We start from the raw sequence: 19,289 nt of genomic DNA, 5'->3' as shown, positions 1-19,289 counted from the left end.
GTAAAATTCGCATCATTCGCGCGTGACATTTTCTTCACAACAGACGCGAATTCGCGTCAAGGGAGGGGCTTCTGCCACTCGTCAGCGGGGAAGTAGTTGTAAAATAGGTGAATGAGCTCAATTTGCCAGCTTTAGCTTGCTTGTAGTCTCAATATGTATGTATATGTAGGTTAAATTGAGTAAAGAGCGTTTTTTAAAACTAACCAGATTGTCCGACCTCTTCACTCACTTTATTCTTAGCAAGATCCTTTTTATTCCTGTTTCTACAAAAGTCCAAAGATGTATCGTACAGCTCCGAGGAACCACAGACAGCAACGTGATTTTGTCCGCCATTGTTGTTTCGGATTTCTGCCTCCGTCACTACTAGAGCAAGCTCCTGATTGGTTACCGCGACGCGGAATTCCGCCGAAGTTCAGATTTTTGAACTCGCGCGTTTCGCGCCGCAGGATGGCTATTCGCGTCTTTGCATTGACTTAACATGTAAATCACTCGCGCTTGCCGCTTCATTCGCGTCCGGTGTGAACGCACCTTAAGACTAAAACACAAAGGGAAAATACACAGAATGCCAATGATACCTTAATTATGAAAAATTTACCAAATTTAAACAAACTCTCTTTTCTTTTTTGTGACAGGCTGAAAATGTTGATGCTAATGTTAGCATGTGCTCCACAGTTAAACATACTAGTCGCTCATAAATGTATATGTGTGTGAAAATATCAGACTAACAACTTTTTGAATTGAAAATATATTTATACATTTAAAACATGAATAAATTAACATTATTAACAAAATATTTGCAAACAAAAGATTTAAATGAACAAAACAAATCTTGCTATAAACTATATACAAACTATATCTAAACAAACTGAACTACAACTAAATTAATTACTATAAACTACTAAATAAATACTACTACTAAATGTGAATAGCTATTACATAAACTAAATTAATTGTTGGCTACAACTAAAATTAACTAAACCAGTAAATTGTTTAAACTTAATTTTAACTAAACTAAACACAACTAAGACTCTACTAAGGACACATCTGTTACACGGTTGAATATGTGTTTAATCTCGACTCTGACAGGTAGGCTTTCAATTAGCTTTTCAACACTGCCTTGGTAGAGGTCAGCTGGAACAGTGAACTCTTCAAAATCACCGGTCATCTTTGCGGTCTGACACCCCCACAATCTCCACCACAACAGGCTCCACCTGCTGCTGAGCAATCTGGATTTCAACAAAAATACAGTTTACACTCCTGTAAGTGTACATTCATTTAAAAGCACATTGATTGTATCAACTTATTGATATTTCAGTGGGATGTAACTAGTATAGTGCAATAAAAAACATAAATGAAGTTTGAAACAACATTATAGTGGTTAACAAGTGGTTAATGTTACAAATGAAATATGTTAATCAAAAGTATTTGGTGCTTTTATCTTAACTCTGACTATCAGTACATTTACATGGATAAGACTGCTTCAATAATAACCTGATTAAGAAACTACCATGTAAACTGAGTTTTGAGTACCTTAAACCAGTTATACTCCACGTCTAATTTTAATTTGTTTACTTTCTAATATTCTATTTTAGTTGCTTTGTTGAAGTGCATTATAGACATGTACACAACTTAATTGTGCTAATGTTGTGTGGGAGCTTTTGTCACATTTTGTGACAGGACACAGACACAAGCACACGACAGTGCATATGATATCAAACTGCATATGATACCATAAAAACAAGCTGTATGTTTATAGCCTACGTAAAAGTCTGGAGAGAACCTCGGACGGCATGGCCGTGACTGTGCTGAAGTGCCACTATTTGATCCAAGGTCTATAACATAAAAACAGGAAAATTACATGTGTATTCTAAAAGCAGATGATGTAAATTCCTCAAATCAGTATGTTGTCCTATTCAGAATAAGATCCGTAATTAGATTACTGCTGTCCATGTGAACATCGTTTACATGGACAGCAGTAATTTAATTACTGATCTAATTTTGTATAAGACAATATTCTGGTTAAATGCATTTACGTCAGTTGCAGATTGATTAATGGGACTCCCTCAGAGTTTGAAATATCAACATACAGCTTGTCTTCTTATATTAAAATATGCTGCTTTAGGTGATAATTTAAAATTTAAAAAGTTATTAAATCAATTCCACACATGTAATGTAACCTGCAGCCCATACATTTATATAAATGAAGTGCAGGATGCGGACAGTGTGCAACACAGTCAACTGTCACTAGTATGTGCAGCAACAGTGCTGCCTTGGAAAAATAGATTTATTTAGGAGGTGGTTTACTTATTTTATTTAGTATCAAGTTATCAAATCAATTCCACACATTTAATGGCAGGGTTTTAATATGCACAGCTGTTGCCCTATCATTGCAATGTATTTTAACTTCTAAGCTTTTCTGTGAAAAGCTATTACTTAGTCATTAGCTCTTTAGAAAAAAAATGTGCAAATAGAATAAAACTTTTCTGATAATTAACCTACCCCCCATGCCATGTAAGATATTCATGTCTTTTATCAGAAATAAATAAAATGTTATGAGGAAAACTTTCCAGGAATTTTCTCCATATAGTGAACTTAAATTGTGCTCAATGGATGGAAGGTTAAAAAATGCAGTTTCAATGCAGCTTCAATGACTCTAAACGATTTCAGCTGAGAAAAAAAGGTCATATGTACAGATCTGGCCATTAAAAATGCGTCTATTTTCACGCGGCAGCCTGCAATTCGGCACGCGAGGCCACGCGTCCTGCCGCAGCGGCTTTTTTAGATTTTTTTACAACGTGGTTGCACTTCATACAATATCCACCAGGTGGCGCAAGGAACAACATTCTGTAGCCAAACCCTGCACAAAGAGGGATATTTGGACAGTATTTACGTCTGTAATTCATTCTGTATGTAACGGCGAAGTATTTATAATTTCGTTTCCTTTTTATTAAGGTAATTTAGAAAAAAATTTTTGTTAGTTAAACGTAAGCTTTTTGTTTCTTAAAGACCAAGCGGCAGACAGTGAGTTGACCTACTCTGTGTTTCAATTTGCCTTCTCAAATCACGAATTGGCTAAAATAAAATCCATTGATGTAAAATAAAATATATCAATAATAATAGATATAAATATGCGCTATTAGGTGCATATCCAATCGTTTACACGAGAGTGCAAAACACATTTTTAGGACATGAAGGCTCAAGCTCGATCAGTTACTTTTTTTTTCAGTGGAAAATATTTAACCGTTATTTTTTGTCAGACATGATAAATAAATATGTAGAAAGACTTAAATTACTACTCAACGAAAAAAACAAATAGAAAACAAAAACTGTTTTTATTATGTAGCTAGTCCGTAGAGATGCATTTCTCTCTAAAGGCGCGCGTCCAACGAGGATATGAGGACTGTTAACTGCATCATCACTGACTCAGAAAACAGTAGTTTATAAATAAATAATTGAAATATCTCCTTACTATTAGACAGTCATGGTATTTACTTTTGCCAGTGTTTTGTGGTAGCTATGCTTTAAACACGGAACCCTTCCAAGCTGTGATGAACGTGCGCTCAATGCTGCTGACAGGAGCGTCCGAGCCACTCTTGAAAGTCATGGTACTGATGGTAGCCTGGTCTCGTGTTTCCCCCAGCGCTGAATTTTTTTTTTTAAATCACCACTGAATGTCTAAAATATAATTTTAGGCCGCATTTGACGGGCTAAAATGCAGGGCTATAACACGTCTTCAAAGTTGAACATGGAAATATAATGGATGTACTGCGAAAAAAGTTTTATACTCGACATTGTTTCCAAATGGTTAAATGTGAGATTCTGGAAATGAGATTTAAATTTAGCGGTCGGGTCGGGAAGAAAATTATTCTAAGTGGGTATATATATAGGCTATATAAGGGTATGTATATATATATATATATATATGTATATAGCGGGAGCGGGCGGAAGTGGAAGAAAACCTCATGGGAGTGGGACTAGAAAAGCACTTTGTTACAGCCTATAGACTATTCAGATACTTCAACATCAAATAAAAAGTTATTCATAAGCAGGAGCCGTTTCATTATTGTTTTCTTTTCTTTTTTTCCTCATGAAGTTTTATTAGATTGCATTTTCCCCAACCGACAACCGACGTCGTTATAACCGACAAGATTGTTTAAATACATTTTAATCAGAACTGATTGGTGGCTGTGACACATTAAAAACAGCTAAATTCGTTTTCGGGGATTAATTTCACACAAGCAAAAAGCAGCATAAACATCAGAACGTCATGCGTAGAGCTTATGCGCAGAGAAAAACCTAGGCTGTATATAAAAGAAATAAATATGACCATATGTGAAATATATTTTTCTAAATGAATAATAAACTAACAAAACGAAAGAGAAAAAAAAAAACAAGTAGCCTACAAAATTACAAAATACATTATAAATTTCAACATTTTAAACCAACAGCAAATTAAGATTTGCATGTTTGAGAGGTAACTCGTCTTTTTCATACCATTTATACAATTTAAGATACACTTTATTTGATTGATTTGTGTAAGAGGAGAAATATAAACTGTAGTTTGGAGTGTTAATTTATTTTATGTATTATTAGTAGTAGTACAATTTTCTCTAGATTTCTTTTTGCGTTTTTTGTGCTTTACATTATGGTGGCGCGCTGCCCATGCAGTTTTTAAAAAAAAAAAAATTAAAGGAAAGGAAACCATTTACATTTGGCCTTATGTCTATGTAAGTACTATAGCCTACCCTAGTATTAGCATATCCTAATGTTGAAAATAATGTAGACAAATAAACAGAAGGCTAATTTTTCAAAACAATAAAGATTTTATTATATGACTGACAACGAATACAAAAGTATCACAAGTGCTAAGGACTAAGATATCAGGATTAAATTATATCTGTTTAAAAGACTGTTTAAAATGAAAAATATAATTTTATTGCATGTCGCGGTGTTATGTGTTGAGACACGGTGTAAGACAAAGAAACAGGTAAGACAACTCTAGATCAGAGCAACCCCCTTCCCCTGGTTTGCATTTGTATAGCTCCTCTCCAGTAATCATTTACATATAAAAGCTACACCGAGGCCAAGGTGACATGAATCATGGGGGGTGTCAGGTGCTAAGCCTTCCACATCAATTTTTGGCAGTTCCCGACAATTAGACAATTTAGACAGTTTGCAAGAATATTTAGTATCACTGGTGTGGAAATGCTGTTAGATGCCGGTGGAGTAAACGGGAGTTGAGAAAGTTGAAAGTGAGGGACAGACGCATCCTCCACTGGGATGGCAGATCCAGTTATTTTAGTCTACTTTGAATTTAGAGTTAATAAGGTAGTAAGTTGCATTGTCCGATTAAAAAAAAAAAAAAAAAAAAAATATATATATATATATATATATATATATATTAGTGGTGGGCCGTTATCGGCGTTAACGTGCTGCGTTAACGTGAAACTCTTATCGCGCGATAAAAAAAATATCGCCGTTAATCTATTCTCAAATTTGGGTTGGGAGCTGGGTCTAAACTACGCAAACTATGATGACTTTCACCTTGATAGTTTAACGCGGATGTATACCGAAGACTATAGAATATGGTCGCCCGTTTAAGTCTCCTCCGCCAAAACACAGACGGGATCGCGTCGTCCTCCATTCATAAAAACCGAATCTACTATAGCGAAATGCCACGTAAATTCGTCGTTTTTTGGATTCATAAATCAAATGTTGGTCAGTCACTTAATTCAAATCGCGATATGGACTAGTGTATGTGAAAACTGAAATGCAAAAATACCGTTTTAATATGAATCCGATATGTTCCGTTTGTCTAGCTGTATGTATGCATTGCGGAGACGAGCTTTTACTACACGCATACTGAAACACACGTGACGCTCCCGGTCATTTTTGGCATTTTCATCTCACATGAACAGATAAACTCAATCTCCCAAACTGCTGTGAGTGTCACTTTTACCGTTTCATTTGAGAAAACTAGCATCATATCATACTGTATGACACAGAAACTTCAAGGCAACCTGTCAAAATAAAAGTACGGTGTAACATGTAATGGGCTGGGTAGGTGTTGACGTTAAAGAAAACACAATCTAATAGGGAGAAAAAATAATTTCATAGTTAGTTAGTAAACACAAGTACATCTAATTGAACATAATTTATTTTCATCAACAAATTATCATAGAACAGCTTTATGAGCTTTATGATCCATTCTCAAAGACTTTAAGTCATTATTTGGGTAGCACACATATTCTGAATGCCTTCAGCAGAATTCAAATTAGCCATTTTAATCTAGATTAATCTAGATTAATTCCAAAATTTAATCTAGATTAATCTAGATTAAAAAAATTAATCTATGCCCACCCCTAATATATATATATATCAGAACTATCAGCACAGTATATAACAATAATCTGGGTGCGTTTCCCGTACAACGACATAACTCGCTGGTTAACCTCCATGTACGATGCATCGTTGTGGAAACGAACTCAGAGTGTTTCCCGAACACGGTCGCATCTCCATTGTTTAAACCACATTATTCAACAACTTAGGGCGGTTGTTAATGGCGTCACCGAGTAATAACTTCTGCTATTTAACTGATTAGGGTCTCTCCAAAATGCAAATATTTCAAATATTTTTGTTCCCTGTCATTTCGCTTTATTTGATGTTGGATTCACTGCACGTTCTCTCTTACGTCATACTCCGGGGTTCCCTCAGGCATTTGTGCACATGTGCACTATTCATAAACAACGCTTATAAAGGACGCACAAAAATACAACGAGTAAAACGCATTTATTTTTAGATAAAATTGAGGATATAGTTTGTTCTGCTTGTTAGCTTGCAAACTGTGACCAAGAACATAATTTATTAAGCCCAGATTTGTGTTACTAAGAAGCAACAATGCTTCTAACCACAGGTCAAGAGCTGTAGTTCCAACCATATAAGTTTGTGACGCTGTTTGCGAATGTTCGTTTGAACTATGGTGTTGGGAAACACCCAATCGTTGAACTATGTTGGTAACGACGGAACTTGCGACCATAGTTGGCGATGCTTTTGGGAAACGCACCCCTGGTTGCACAATAGAAAGAAATATGCAAACACTAGCCATGAGCCGTGTGAATTTCAACACAAAAGTTTAAAGATCGCTCAGTTATTTTTCAGTTATCTTAAAAGTAGTAGTTAATGAGGCCATCAGCAGCAATATAAGGAGAGAAATGTTTATGAATAGCCGAATGGGGGTGGACCGGTCTTTCTTTGAAAATGCTGTTGTAACAGAAACTGCTGCCCCATACATTAGGGAAAACATCGGAGCACATCACCGTTTTTACCAGGACAATGACCTGAAGCACTCTGCTGCAGGCAGACTCATTGAACAAGGTATAAACTGGGTTAAGACTCCCGCCGAATCCCACGACATAAATCCCATTGCAATGGTGTGGAATGCTCTGATAGATTATATTCGAAAAGTAGGAAAACCAACTACAAAGTCTGATTTAATTGATGCCATAAATAAATTCTAGTTCGAGGAACTTACAGCAGTGGCATAAACACTAGTTTAATGCATAAACAAACCTACGTGACCATAGTAACCCAGGATTATCAGAGAAAGGTTTATTAATATTTTATTTTGAGTTAAGAAATTATTATATTAATTTTTATAGAAATTAATACAATATTAAAAAATATATATTGGCGATGCTGTATATGCCAATGCTGTCTGTGCACGATTTAGACTGCATTCACAATTGTATCATGAATAAATATTACATGTACTTCAAATAAAATAGCCCTACAAGAAACATTTCATGCATCCCACACAGTCTTGTCCTTTAACTTATCCTCTTTTTTCCGTATTATTCGTTTATATTCGTTATTTTCACCTTCATTTTGATCTCTGTACATTACATTCTGGGCTGCATTTCCCGATAACGATTAATCTTAGCGCTTAAGAGCGTTTTCTACGAGTCATTTTGCGAACGTTCTTTATTGTTTCACGTGCGTGTACCCAAAATGCACTTAAAACAATTGCAAATTGCAATTAATAGACAAATCATTGAAGAATGAATTATTCATGTAGTTTCATTTGGAAATAATTTAATCTTCACATAAAATAGGCCTACATTCCTTCTGTTAACTGAAAGTCGTTTTTCTGTGTTTGTATTAATATTATTATAATTATCATTATTATTACTATTACTAATATTATTTTTATTAGCCTGTTATTTTTGTATATATTTTTATTTTCGTTTATATTCGTTTCCCCGCCTTAATTTGGCTCCCTTTACTTAACGTTCATGTAAATGATTCTGTAAATGCTTGACATATGCTCATTAATCGTCACACACGGGGATAAATACAATCAAAAAGTCAAAACTTTATTGGCATAATTGTCAGGCGTTAAAAATAAATACCCCTAACCAGTTATTTAAATAATAATAACCTAATAATAGTAATAATAATAATAATAATAATAATAATAATAATAAATAAATAACAATAATGTGTGAATTAGAGATAGAGAACTCTACTTTTTTCTTTATTGTGAATCGCTTAACCTAAATAACTTTCTGTATATGCTATTTGCCATATATTTAGCAAATATTGTAAACGACAATTATGCCAATAAAGTTTTGACTCTATGATTGTATTAATGCCGTGTGTGACCATACGATTTACAAATGGAACGTGAATGATTCACTCGACAATGAAACACTATATAGGTTATAATTAGACTAAAAAAAATGAATATATATATATATAAATATATATATATATTCACAATATATATATGTTAAATTCAACCTATACACTGCATTCCAGTAAAAATCCCAGCCATATGGCATAATCAAAGCTTTAATGGCATGTCAGCATTTATCATTTAGATTCAGAATGTTAAAAGATCGAAATTAATATATATATATATATATATATATATATATATATATATATATATGTATGTGTGTGTGTGTGTGTGTGTGTGTGTGTGTGTATATGTTATATACAACCTAATAACTGCATTCCAGTAAAAATCCCAGCCATACAGCTTAATCAAAGCTTTAATGGCATTTCAGCATTTATCATTTAGATTCTGAATGTTAAAAGAGATCGAAATGATAGGAAAATTAACGAATATAAACGAATAATGTCCGAAGAAGATGTCCTCTCCAGGTCACCGTACAAACAGGCTACGCATTTAGCTTAGAGCGATGTTTGCTGCCGCTTTAGTTCTGTGCTTCATGACTGCCCCCTACTGATCATGTCTTTCCTGTGTAAATGTGTTTTCCGTGTTCCTTTGGAATACACCGGCGTCACGCGAGACCACTTTACTTCCCGCGCGCATTTTAAATGGCCAGATCTGTAGTAAAATGATCAGTTATTAAAATATACAATTTGTATACTATTTTACCTCAAATGCTTGTCTTGTGTGGCTCTGCGTGAACTCTGTGTAATCCGGTTCAAAACAGTTCGGTTCTGTCGGAAAAAAATCCCATTTAATTTTTTTCAAAATCGTCCTACGTCGTTGTTACCTCTTTTTTTTTTAAAGGGTGTTTTTTTATTTTAACATTCACTTTGTAAACACTGGGCGGTACTTTTTCATCGATTAAAGGTGACATACACTAACTGTATTGAACTGGAGAGCAAACCAGAGCTAGAGAAGATGAGCATTTGAGGTTAAACTGTATATAAATTGTAAAAGAATTAAGAAAATAGAGATCGTTACACTACATAAAGCCGTTATTCCTTGGATGTGATTGTTTAGAGCCCTTTAAAGCATTTTTAACATTCAAACTGTTCACTACTGAAGTCCACAATATAGAGACAAATCATGCAGTTTATTCCTGCAGTTTATGAATTTTTGTTGCGATTGTAGAAAGAAAGACATCTTGGATGATGTGAGAGTAAGTAAAGTCCAATATTGTGCATCCCTAAATTAAGAGAAACCGCTAATGTGTTTTGCATTATTTGTGTACCTTGACGGTTGAAAATGTGGAAGAATTTAATTTTCCTTTTCCGTTATCCTTTAGAAAAGCCTTAAGGTGAGTGAGCTCTACCTCGTCCCCAACGTAGAGCTCACTCAAGGCCTCATCGCACCAAAGTGACACCTCCAGGACCTTCTGGCCGCATCTAAGGTGCAGGTCCAAGATGGGGACATGGCCTTCCTGGACCCTTGTCATTCGTACTTCTTGTTCCTGACGAATAAGAGGCCAACAGGTTAGTGATTCAGGTCATGACATACTCATTCAGAATGTGCAGTTACACAAAGATTTGATAATTGTTAAACCAGTTGCATAAATGAGAACAACTGTAATGGAGCTGTTTGGCTGGGAGGTGCTTGATGGCACACAACAGAGTTGACTAAATAAAACGGCTTAATATTAAGATGTATTCCAACAAACTCACTGAAGAACTTGTAAAATTATGAGTGAATGTGCATTTTTTGCTGACACAGTGTGTTAAAGTTAGTCACAACGTATTACCATCTTTTGTGAAGGAAAGATGTCTGCCTCTTCGCCATTGATGGGATGGTGGACAGAGGATGTCTTTTGCAGCCTTTTCGATTGCATCCGACACAGCAAGTGGTGCTGCCCTAAATTAGCTTGATGTGCGACCAAAATCTGATGTTGTATATATGTTTGTGCCATCAGATTGGGCAGTAATCGTTTTCAAATAGAATGATTATATTTTTATTTTGTCCCCCTCGTAATGATATGAGGTGGCTTTTTTAGTGGACCTATTTGCAACACACTTGCAACAAATCGGTGCTGGCTGTGTGTATGGACTTGGTGTTGCCATCCTAAGGGTAAGAGAAAAATGCACAACATACTAAAGAATACTTACTGTGAAGTATGTGTATTTAGACAGTACCAGTCACAATTTGAAATATTTTCTGAGGTAAATCTTGGCTTCACAAAAAATAAGTGTTCCTGTCAAGGTTTTTTTTGTTCAATAGTCTTCTATTTTTTTTTTTACTCCACACTTCATTCATGTAAGTGTGTTATTCATTGAAGTTATTAATATTTCCTGTGAAGTAAAGATTTACTTCATGAAGTAAAGATTTACTTCATAAAATTAACCTAACCCTAAAGACAGCCCTTCTCCCACTTCCTGACAGAAAAGCTTGTTATCTGAGGTAAATCTTTACTTCACAATATATTTTATCAATGACTTTCAAATAATAAGTCAAATGTGTGAACACGTTTCTTGTTAAATAAATATTTACCTCAGATAATAATCCTAAGCCTAAAGACAGCCCTTCTCCCACTTCCTGACAGAAAAGCTTGTTATCTGAGGTAAATCTTTCCTTCACATTATATTTTATCAATGACTTTCGATTATTAAGAAAAATGTATAAACAAATTTCTTGTGAAGTAAAGATTTCCCTTTTTTTCAGACCAAATCCTGACAGAATAGGTTTTATTATATCACAGAGAATGGAGAGAAGTAAAAAGTGAACTCACCTTAGAAATTCGATGGTTGTTGTTTTTGTTGTTGCAGCTGCAGAGTGGTCAGTGGGTCATGTGAGGAGGGGAGCAGTGGGACAGTAGTCTTAAACTTGGCAGCAGTCCATTCAGATGACGTCACCAAGGCACATGATGACAAGATGGTAACCTTTGACCAATGGTCTTTTCTTTTTTTTCCTCTCCCTATGTGTGTGTGTGTGTGTGTGTGTGTGTGTGTGTGTGTGTGTGTGGTCTCAAACTTGGCAGCAAGCCCAATCAGATGACATTGTCAAGGCACATGATGACAAGATGGTAAACTTTCCTGTCAGTAACAAAACTATTAAAACTTTTAAACATTTTTAAAATTGTACTGCTATAGACTACAACATAGATTTTGTTTATTTTAAGTCTTGTATCAGACACTGTTCGCTGTGTTTCTATTGAATGTTAAAAATAAAAACTTTAATATAAACTACCCCTTTAGCTCAGTTTTACCCATCATATACACTATTTTACATTTAAAGTTAAAAGCACATAGTTTTAAACAGTTTTCTATGGCCCCGTTTCAAATACACATTCCCAAAACAATAGGAAAACAGCCATAAATTCCTTTGAATAAAACAGATGTACAAATTGATGTCTGGTTTGGGAGGGGTAGGGGGTGTCCAAAAACAGGTGTCCAGTTGGGGAGGGGGGTGGAATTTTATGAGGGGCAATAAATCAAACATTTTGACACATGGTGTAGTGCTAACTCTCTGCGCTCACCACACACCAGCTACAGGTAGAGAGGAGAGAGGGATACAGCCAATTTAATGAAAGAGGATTATTAGGAGGCTATGATTGACTAGGGCCAGTGGAGGGAATTTGGCCAGGACACCGGGATTACACCCCTACTTTTTACGAGAAGTGTCATGGGATTTTTTATGACCACAGAGGGTCAGGACCTCGGTTTAACGTCTCATCCGAAGGACGGTGCTTTTCACAGTATAGTGTCCCCATCACTATGGGGCATTAGGACCCACATAGACCACAGGGGGAGCACCACCTACTGGCCTCACTAATGGTGCGTTCACACTTTGTCTGCGTCAGGCAACGGTCCACAACGCATCTAGTTTGAAGCATGTACATTGAGCAAAAAAGATCGCGTGGGCGGGGCTTTCTCTGTTGCTGGACGTTCTGAACTATGGCGGATCGTATCGAGAGAGTGGCTTGGCTTTATTTACTAGATAAAGCTAGATAACGTCGACTTCGGGTGCATCAGCGCCGTTTGTGGATACACCCCTTTCTACAGATGCGTTCTGAGTTTGGGGAGTTTAACCATTTGCTCCAGGAGCTGCGATATGGATGAGGTTCGCATTCAGCGCTACTTCCGTCTGTCTCGTGCCCAATTTGATGACCTGTTGGGCCGCATCGGAGCTATTCCTCTATTCCTCCTGAGGAGCGCCTGTCCATCTGTCTTCGGTAAGTGTTATTTCTGATTTTTGAAATCTGCGTTTGTTCTTTATTTGTATTTTGTTATATTTTAATACCTCACTGAAAAGAACGAGTATTACAGATAACAGTAGAACAATGATTCCCAATAAATATTTATGGGGGTTATTAAAATGAAAAAGAATCTGTCTCCCACAATTTGTGAATTGTATTATTGTTTTATTTCTGTACTTGCAGATTTGTTGCCACTGGTGACTCCTACAGATCCATAGCCAGCAGTTTCAGAGTGGGCATTTCCACTGTCTCCACCATCATCCCTGATGTGGTGGCTGCCATCTGGGATGGTTTAGTGGAGGAGTTCATGGCTGTGCCAGGAGAAGAGGAGTGGAGGTCCATTGCAGAGGAGTAATGGAACTTCCCTCTGTGCTGCGGTGCGATCGATGGGAAGCATGTGAACCTAAAGGCACCCCCCGCCTCTGGCTCTTTATTCTTCAATTATAAGGGGCACCATTCCATCGTGCTCCTTGCTGTGGTGGATGCCAACTACAGGTTCAGGGTCATAGATGTTGGAGGGTATCGCAGAACCAGTGATGGAGGGATTTTGGGACTTTGGTCAGGCTCTACATGGTGGCACACTTCATCTGCCCCCAGACCAGCACATGCCCAGAGCTCCCCACCAAAGACCCCAGCCCCATGTGTTTGTTGCAGACGAGGCCTTTCCGCTGCGCAGGCATTTGATGCGCCCCTTCCCTGGACGTGTCGGCCTAACCCCTCAGCAGCGGGTCTTCAACTACCAGCTGTCCCGGGCTCGGCTAGTGGTGGAGGATGCCATTGGGATTTGGTCTTCTCAGTGGAGGATGTTTCGGCGCACACCGGAAATAAATCCAGAATTTGTGGAGAAGTGTATATGTGTTCTCCATAATTTCATGAGAGCTTCTGCAAATGGCCGGGGACCTGCAGTGAGGGGAGCAGCTGCTGCTCGCGGAGAACGGCAACCTCCAGCTGTGGGGCGAATGGGAGCAAACAACGCGACCAGAGAGGCTGTAGAGGTCAGAGAAGCATTTATGGCCCACTTCAGTGAGGAGGGAGCAGTGTCATGGCAGCCATCGGAATAGTTATGTCCATACAGGACTGACCCACAACGGCTCTTTTAAGAGCCACCCAAAAATTAAATAAGAGCAAAACTTCCTGTATAACCGGTGTCTATAGTGAACAATGCAGTTAATAAAGATGCAGTTTCTCCTGTGAATGTACCTGTATTGTGTCTACTTTTGAGCTGCTTAGCTATTTTTCTTTTGATTGCAGGTACTGGCTGCCACCACCCAGGCTTGTAAACAGGAATGTGAAAATCCATAAAACAAACAAACTTTTTTGCTTAATTTCTTTCGTCTCTGATGTATTTTTTTCTCCTAATTTAATTATTAAAGTTTTCATAAAGGTAATGATAAATACAGAAAATTTACTTTAGAACCAGCAAGCATAATATTGAAGACCAAAGCAGATAATCCATTTTGAATAAAACATATATTTAATAAAAGAAATTACAATGTAAAAAAATACATATACAACAGGAATGTAAAGGAACTTGGTTGAATAAAGTGTGGTGGAAGAGAGAGGGACACAGAAAGGAGTCTGATTTCTCCCCTGAAAAACATGCCGCCGTCACGGAGTAAAAACTACTCTGTAGGCTCTAATGGTTCCAAATTTAACAGAACATAGCTGCTTTCATATAATAATTTATGCATTTAAAATTTTATCATCTCTTTGGTGTGAGGTGGCACGTTTTCAGGAAAGGAAGCAGAGAGAGAAGGAAGTGCTCATCAGCATCCGGGATCCGAGGAGCAGGAGGATCTTGTCTGGCCTTGATGGCTTCCAGCATCTCCCGCTCAAACGCTGACGGCTCGGTGGACAGCTGCGACCTCCGCCTCGTCCTCGTCCTCTTCCTTGCCGGGCCTTCAAAAAACACAGGGCAATGAGAATGTTGCTAGATTAAGCATGTTGTATGTTCACACATCTAATCTGAGACTTATTAGGCATCAAACTAAGATCGCTCTAGAGACAAAAAGTGATGCCATCAAGCTAGCATTTTTAAATGTTCGCTCACTAAAAAATAAATCACTTCTGATCAATGATGAGAAAACAGGAGAGGGAGCAGACCGGAGTCATCACTAGAAAATATGTGAGGTAGACTGATGTTATACTTTGCAAAAAGTGTAACAAAGAGAGAAAGCCACCATCACATGTTCAGTACTTTGGCAACCGGTACTGCGAAGAGTCTGAGACTCAATCATATGATGAATGGAGGGCTGTGCTAAAGGAACGAGGCTATAGGAAAAAGAAACCAGGAAATGACCCTCCAGCTTCTTAAAATAGCTCTTTAGCATTTTATTTTTGTTTATTTGGTTAATGTTTGCCTTATTTTGCGTTTTTGTAATTGATTTGGCTTCTTTTTTTAAAAAAAGATCTTCACTTGTTTTCTTTACTGCATGCTTCTGTTGAGAAATATAACATTTAAGGTAAATGTTTGTTAGATTTATGTAATGGTAAGTTTACTTTGTTATTTTATTTATTTATATCTTGTGTGTTTTTACTGTTGTTGTTTTTGGCTGTGTCAGAATTGCACTACTGTGGTAACTGTTTTGGTTTATTATTTATTAAAGCAGAAGTAAATGTTTGTTTTGTTTTACTGTTTATTATTTTCACTACTGAGTTAGTTAAATTATTTAAGTTATTTTGCTTTACTGTTTATTATTATTTTCACTGTGTAGGTACATGTTTATTTTTGTTTACTATTTATTATAATTTTTACTACTGTGATAAACATTTGTTTTGGTATTTAACCATTTATTATTTTAAACTGATGTCTCAAAATTGCACTTTCCATTTTAAACGTTTTATTGACTTTAAAAATCTATAATTAAAAAGGCTTGCCCTCACATTTTTGTCATTGTGCCTATTTGTGTGCTCAAAATAATGAATCTGTAAAAACACAATTTAAAAAGCATTTCATAACTTTATATAAATGTAAAGGCCTGCTCATAATAAAAAAAGGGGCAGGCAGAATAAATAAGAAAATATAAATACGTAAAATGTTAGAATAACTAGAATATCTAATATAATTAGAAAATTTATATTTATAATAATTTATATATGTTTTCTATACTGTAAAAAAGGTGTCAAATATGGCTGTGTTATTTATATTTGTATAACATAAATATAAATATTATTAATATTTGTATATTATTATATATTAATTATAGTAATACTAAAACAGTTAAAGAATAAAGTAAAAGGAAATTATTCATTTAAATTTTTTTTATTATTCATTTAAAAAATGTTTACAATTAAAAGCATAACAGTTTAGTTTCTGGCCTTGGCTCAATGGATAGCGCATTGGACTGCCAGATGAGGCCATTCAAAGGTTGTGGATTCAAATCCCACCAGAGTCACGTTTTATGCCATTTTGTTAAGCCCATACTAAGCCCATAATAAGAATGTTGCCCACGGACAGCAGAAATCATTTTGAGGCCTCCTGTTCTCAGCGTACATTGATAAAAAAAAATGTCAATCATATTTAAAAGGTAGCAAAACATGCCCAAGAACCAATTCATTGAGGTATGGCAATCACTGTCTTGCATCAAGTGGAGGCAGCAGGACATTCAAAGTGTTGATTCATGCATCCTCTGGGCCGCCCTCCCCACGCATTACATGCGGGGTGGCGCCGTGGCTTAACTGGTCAAAGCGCCTGTCTTGTAAATAGGAGATCCTGGGTTCGAATCCCAGCGGTGCCTTTCCACCAGTGGCTGTCTCTGGCCTCACTGTTGGATGGGAGACCCCAACTACACTGCACATTTTTGAACCGTGCCTCAATTGTGCAAAGACCTGAGGACCTGTCTTTCTGCCCACACAGCGTGCCACTCGGCTGAGCTGGATGGGCACAAATCTGTAAGAAAAGCCCTCAGTGGCACAGCCTGGCATACCCACCAGAGTCGTGCTTTTTGGAATTTTTTTAAGCCAGTACTAAGCCCATAATAAGAGTGTTGCCCTCGGACAGAAGAAACCATTTTGAGGCCTTCTGTTCTCAGTAAACATTGACAAAAAAAGTCAATCATATTTAAAAGGTTGCAAAACATGCCCAAGAACCAATTCAGTGAGGTGTGGCAATCACTGTCTTGCATCAAGTGGAGGCAGCAGGACGTTCAAAGTGTTGATTCATGCATCCTCTGAGCCGCCCTCCCCAAGCCTAACATGTGGGTTGGCACTGTGGCTTAGTTGGTCAAAGCGCCTGTCTAGTAAACAGGAGATTCTGGGTTTGAATCCCAGCGGTCCCTGGGGCTGCGCTCTAGTCCAGCAAGCGTGCCTAAATTGTGCACAGACCTGCTTGCTCAGTGCACAGCTTGCCACGCGGCCAAGCTGGATGTGCTCTCTGACGCAATGGATAGCGTATTGGACTTCTAGACTGCCAAATGAGGCCATTCAAAAGTTGTGGGTTTGAGTCCCATCAGATTTGTGCTTTTTGGAATTTTGTTAAGCCCATAATAAGAGTGTTGCCCTCAGACAGCAGAAACCATTTTGAGGCCTCCTGTTCTCAGTGTACATTGATTTAAAAAAAAATGCCAATCATATTCTACGGTGTACATTTTAGGACATCCTCAGAACTCAGTCATACAATGACAAGGCGTCATGCCTCAGACTATAAGGCTTCAGTCACAGGACAAAACGGCCTCGTGCCTCAGACTGAAAGGCTTCAGGTCTCAGGAAAAACTACGTCAGGTGTCAGGTCTGGTACAATTAGACAACGGACAAAACGGACTCAGATTAAAAGTTATCAGACGAAAAGACATCAGACGAAAAGTTATCAGACAAAAAGACATCAGCCGAAAAGTTATCAGACAAAAAGACATCAGCCGAAACGACCTCAGAATAAAAGTTGTCAGACAAAAAGACATCAGCCGAAAAGTTATCAGACAAAAAGACATCAGCCGAAACGACCTCCGAATAAAAGTTATCAGACAAAAAGACATCAGCCGAAAAGTTATCAGACAAAAAGACATCAGACGAAACGGACTCAGAATAAAAGTTATCAGACAAAAAGACATCAGCCGAAAAGTTATCAGACAAAAAGACATCAGCCGAAACGGACTCAGGTGGAGTGTGACCGAGTGTGACGTGTCGCGCTGCCCCGCCCCATATGACGTCACGCGGTTCATAACAAGCAAACTGATGTGGAACGGTAGATGATGGCAGATGGAGGTAAGTCGCTCCTGATATATTTTATTTTAACGATTTTAATTAAATGCTAAACTAATTCAGTTGTACACACTGGAGAACATGCATTTCATGAGTATTGTGTGCACGTTTAAAAGTTTGTAATATTGCGACTAGCTACGTTTAGCTTGTACGTTGGCAAACTTACCTTTACGAAAAATAACCATGGTTTTACTGCAAATAAAACCAAAAACCATGGTATGCACAGAGTAACCATGGTTTTGCTACATTAACCATAATTGTACCATGTTTGTAGTAAAACTGTGGTTAAACAAATGTATAAAGTCACTAAAAAACATGTTTTTGCCCATTCACTATAAAACAAACCATGGTTAATTTTCGTAAGGTTACATCAAATTCATCTGAGTTGTTGAATTAAATGATTTTGCAAAAACACTGGTTCTGTCTTACAACTAATATGTATTTGTTTATTTCAGTCAATCAAGAATGGATACAGAGATAAGTATCCTGCATTATAGATGTCTTATCAGTGGTTTTCAAACCTCTCCTTAAAGTACCCCCAGCACTGCACATTTTGTATATCTACCTATATCTGACAAACACATACACACACACACACTTAAGGTCTTGCAGTCTAATGAGTTGAATTGGGTGTGATAGATGAGGGAGACATACAAAATGTGCATAGCTGGGGGTACTCCAGAATAGGTTTGAGATTTGTTTGTTTGTTTCTTATATTATAAATGTACTGCTATATGTGTTGATAGCTGTAATACTATCATGTTCTGTTTGCTATACTACTGAATTTTAAAACTTTCTACAGAATTAAAAAAATAAAACTTCACATTAATATGCCTTAACATATTTAGATGAAATGATAAAGTTGCTATTTGACAATGGCTTCAAACAAAGAGAAATGTGCTCTTTTCTTGGTGCTTCTGGATACAAAATTAGGTAATCATTAAGCTTTACTGATGTAAAATATACAATATATCAAAATATGTGAAATGTTTACAGTATCTTATGCTTTCATCTTGCAGTGAAAGGCACCTAAGAAGATTGCTAAAATCACTTGGTTTGAGACGGAGGAGTTTTGACAGGCCCCATAATGAAATTCGCCAAGCTGTTATGGTACAGTATGTCTTAAAGCAGTGCTCTGGATTGCTGCTCCTGGAAAGCCACTAACCTTCT

General features: G+C 37.0%; 2 non-coding genes across 2 annotated transcripts; both read left to right on the top strand.

Annotated features, from left to right (window-relative positions):
* The first annotated feature begins 16,586 nt into the window (after positions 1-16,586).
* Positions 16,587-16,660, top strand: trnat-ugu (transfer RNA threonine (anticodon UGU)). The gene has a single exon. It is a non-coding gene; the product is annotated as a tRNA-Thr (tRNA).
* Positions 16,661-17,126: 466 nt separating this feature from the next.
* trnat-agu (transfer RNA threonine (anticodon AGU)) lies at positions 17,127-17,200 on the top strand. The gene has a single exon. It is a non-coding gene; the product is annotated as a tRNA-Thr (tRNA).
* The last annotated feature ends 2,089 nt before the right edge of the window (positions 17,201-19,289 follow it).

Source organism: Garra rufa, chromosome 1, assembly GCF_049309525.1.
Source record: "Garra rufa chromosome 1, GarRuf1.0, whole genome shotgun sequence".
NCBI classification, from domain to species: Eukaryota; Metazoa; Chordata; class Actinopteri; order Cypriniformes; family Cyprinidae; genus Garra; species Garra rufa.
The sequence above is the reverse complement of the archived record's forward strand: the minus strand, read 5'-3'. Positions and strand labels throughout refer to the sequence as shown.